Below are 4,622 nucleotides of genomic sequence, written 5' to 3'. Positions count from 1 at the left end.
CACTGCCAAAACGGGGGGGGGGGACAAAATTTGGGGTGACACCACTGGGGGGGGTGGGGGGGGTCGGGGGGGATCCCCCAAATTCGGGGGGACCCCAAAAAACCTCGGGGGGGACCCCAAAAATGGCCCCGAACCCGAACCCCCCCCCATCCCCCGTTTGGTACCTGCCACGTCCTGAGCGAGCCCCGAACTTTGATCGGGGCGGGGAAGGAGCCGGGAGGGGTTGGGGAGGGGAAGGGAGGGGAAAAAAAAGGGGAGGAAACCCCAAAAAGGGAACCCCAAAACCTTAAAAAATGATGGGGAGGAAAATGCTAAAAAAAACCCCCAAAAAATTAAAAAAAATTCCGTTAAAATCCCATTAAAATAGCCCCAAAAATCACATTAAAATCCCATAAAAATAGCCCAAAAAATCCCATTAAAATCCCATAAAAATAGCCCAAAAAATCCCATAAAAATAGCCCCAAAAATCACATTAAAATCCCATTAAAATAGCCCCAAAAATCCCATTAAAATCCCATAAAAATAGCCCCAAAAATCACATCAAAATCCCATAAAAATAGCCCCAAAAAATCACATTAAAATTCCATGAAAATAGCCCCAAAAATCACATTAAAATCCCATTAAAATCCCATAAAAATAGCCCCAAAAATCACATTAAAATCCCATTAAAATAGCCCCAAAACTCACATTAAAATCCCATTAAATGCCCTAAAAATCCTTCGAAAATGCCCCCTAAAAATTCATTTAAAATCCCCAAAAAAATCCCCAAAAAATCCCCCCAACAAATCCCATTAAACCCCCCCAAAAATCCCATTAAAATCCCATAAAAATAGCCCCTAAAATCCCATTAAAATAGCCAAAAAATCCCATTAAAATCCCATAAAAATAGCCCCAAAAATCACATCAAAATCCCATTAAACCCCCCCAAAAATCCCATTAAAATCTCATAAAAATAGCCCCAAAAATCACATTAAAATCCCATAAAATTCCCTAAAAATCCTTCGAAAATGCCCCCTAAAAATTCATTTAAAATCCCAAAAAAAATCCCCCCAAAAAATCCCCCAAAAAATCCCATTAAAATCCCATAAAAATAGCCCCAAAAATCCCATTAAAATCCCATAAAAATAGCCCCAAAAATCACATTAAAATCCCATAAAACTCCCTAAAAATCCTTCGAAAATGCCTTAAAATGCCCCCCAAAATCCCCCAAAAATCCCACAAAAATCCCCCCAAAAATCCAATAAAATCCCATTAAAATAGCCCCAAAAATCACATTAAAATCCCATAAAAATAGCCCAAAAAATCCCATTAAAATCCCATAAAAATAGCCCCAAAAATCACATTAAAATCCCATTAAATGCCCTAAAAATCCTTCGAAAATGCCCCCTAAAAATTCATTTAAAATTCAAAAAAATCCCCAAAAAAATCCCCAAAAAAATCCCCCCAAAAAATCCCCCCAACAAATCCCATTAAAATCCCACAAAAATAGCCCCAAAAATCACATTAAAATCCCATAAAAATAGCCCCAACAAATCCCATTAAAATCCCATTAAACCCCCCCAAAAATCCCATTAAAATCCCATTAAAATAGCCCCAAAAATCCCATTAAAATTCCCTAAAAATCCTTCGAAAATGCCCCCTAAAAATTCCTTTAAAATTCCATTAAAATCCCCCAAAAAATCCCCAAAAATCCCCCCAACAAATCCCATTAAAATCCCATAAAAATAGCCCCAAAAATCACATTAAAATCCCATTAAATGCCCTAAAAAATCCTTCGAAAATGCCTTAAAATCCCCCCAAAATCCCCCCAAAATCCCCCCAAAAATCCCATAAAATCCCCCCAAAAATCCCATAAAAATCCCATAAAATCCCCCAAAATCCCATAAAAATCCCATTAAAATCCCCAAAAATCCCCTTTAAAATAGCCTAAAAGTCCTTCGAAAATCCCCCCAAAAAATCCCATTAAAAATTCCCCCAAAATCCCATAAAAATTCCCATAAAAAATCCCCCCCAAATCCCCTAAAAATTCCCATAAAATCCCCCAAAAATCATTTGAAAATGCCTAAAATGCCCCCCAAAATCCCTTAAAAATCCCCAAAAAATCCCATAAAAATCCCATAAAAATCCCCCATAAAAATCTCTAATAATCCTTCGAAAATGCCCTAAAATCCCCTCAAAAATCCCCCCAAAAATCCCATAAATTCCCCTAAAATATTCCTATAAAAATTCCATAAAATTCCCATAAAAATCCTTCGAAAATCCCATAAAATGCCCTCCAAAAATCCCATAAAATCTCATTAAAATCCCCTTAAAATACCCCAAAAATCCTTGAAAATGCCCCCAAAATCCCATAAAAATCCCATAAAAATCCCCTTTAAAATCCCCTTAAAATACCCCAAAAATCCCCCCAAAAGCCCCTAAAATCCCCCAAAAATTCCAAATCCGACTCATTTTCAATCCGTTTATTGGGTTTGAAATAAATTTTTGGGTGTTCAAAAATTTTGGGGTTTTTTGGGAGTTTTTTTGGGATTCAGACGAAGCTGAGGAGCCCCAAAAATCCCCTAAAAATCCCCTTAAAAATCCCAAAATTCAAAATTTTTTCCCTGATTTTTTGGGTTTTTTTCCTGACTTTTTGGGGTTTTTTCCTCTGATTTTTTTGGGTTTTTTCTCTGATTTTTTGGGGTTTTTTCTCTGATTTTTTTGGGGTTTTTTCCCCTGATTTTTTTTTGTTTTTTTCCAGAATTTTTTTGGGTTTTTCCCCCTAATTTTTGGGTGAATTTTGGCGTTTTTTCCTGAATTTTTGGCATTTTTTCCCCTTAATTTTTGCAGTTCTTCCCTAATTTTCAGGATACTTTTGGGGTTTTTTTTCCTCTGAATTTTGGGATTTTTTTTCCCTGAATTTTTGGGGTTTTTTCCCCCTGAATTTTTGGGGTTCTTTCCCAATTTTCAGGAAAGTTTTGGGGGTTTTTTTTCCCCCTGAATTTCTGGATTTTTTTCCCCTCATTTTTGGGGTTCTTCCCTAATTTTTGGGGTTGTTTTTTCCCCTTGAATTTTGAAGAGGTTTTCCTTGCAATTTTGGGGATTTTTATAATTTTTTGGGGATTTTTATAAATTTTGGGATTTTTATAAATTTGGGGATTTTTATAATTTTTGGGATTTTTTATAAATTTTGGGATTTTTTTTAATCTGAATTTTTTGGTTTTTTTTTTCTCAAATTTTTGGGGTTTATCCCCAAAATTTTGGGGGTGATTTTCAGAGGGGGTTTGGGGACACTCGGGAAGGGGTTGGGGACACCTTGGTGACACAGGTGACACAGGTGACACACAGGTGACACTCAGGTGACACAGGTGACACACAGGTGACACAGGTGACACACAGGTGACACAGGTGACACAGGTGACACGGTGACACACAGGTGACACAGGTGACACACAGGTGACACGTTACACGGGTGACACACGGTGACACGGTGACACACAGGTGACACACAGGTGACACAGGTGACACACAGGTGACACAGTCATCAGATGGAGATGCTCCGTGACACAGGTGTACACACAGGTGACACACAGGTGACCACAGGTGACACACAGGTGACACAGGTGCCATCAGATGGATGCACCGTGACATCGTGACACAGGTGACACAGGTGACACACAGGTGACACACAGGTGAACAGTGACACAGTGCCATCAAGGAGATGTCGGTGACACAGGTGACACACAGGTGACACAGGTGCCATCAGATGGAGATGCTCTCAGGTGACACAGGTGACACAGGTGACACAGGTGACACACAGGTGACACACAGGTGACACACAGGTGACACAGGTGACACAGGTGCCATCAGATGGAGATGCTCTCGGTGACACAGGTGACACACAGGTGACACAGGTGACACACAGGTGACAGGTGCCATCAGATGGAGATGCTCTCGGTGACACAGGTGACACACAGGTGACACACAGGTGACACAGGTGACACACAGGTGACACACAGGTGACACACAGGTGACACAGGTGACACAGGTGACACAGGTGACACAGGTGCCATCAGATGGAGATGCTCTCGGTGACACAGGTGACACAGGTGACACAGGTGACACTCAGGTGACACAGGTGACACAGGTGACAGGTGCCATCAGATGGAGATGCTCTGGTGGACACAGGTGACACACAGGTGACACCAGGTGAAAAGTGCAAGTGACACAGGTGACACGGTGACACACAGGTGACACACAGGTGACACAGGCAGGCCATCAGATGGAGATGCTCTCGGTGACACGAGGTGACACAGTGACACAGGTGACACCAGTGACACAGGTGACACAGGGACACAGGTGACACAGGTGACACAGTGACGGCATCAGATGAGGCTCTCAGTGACACAGGTGACACAGGTGACACAGGTGACACACAGGTGACACACAGGTGACATCAGATGGAGAGCTCTCGTGACACAGTGACACAGGACAGGTGACACAGGTGACACAGGTGCCAGCTCAGATGGAGATGCTCTCGGTGACACAGGTGACACACAGGTGACACAAGGTGACACAGTGACAGGTGCACAGATGGAAGCTCTCGGTGACACAGGTGACACAGGTGACACAGGTGACACAGG

The sequence above is a fragment of the Zonotrichia leucophrys genome, unplaced genomic scaffold (genome assembly GCF_028769735.1).
Source record: "Zonotrichia leucophrys gambelii isolate GWCS_2022_RI unplaced genomic scaffold, RI_Zleu_2.0 Scaffold_128_129040, whole genome shotgun sequence".
Lineage (NCBI taxonomy): Eukaryota > Metazoa > Chordata > Aves > Passeriformes > Passerellidae > Zonotrichia > Zonotrichia leucophrys.
This window is presented reverse-complemented; position numbering follows the sequence as displayed.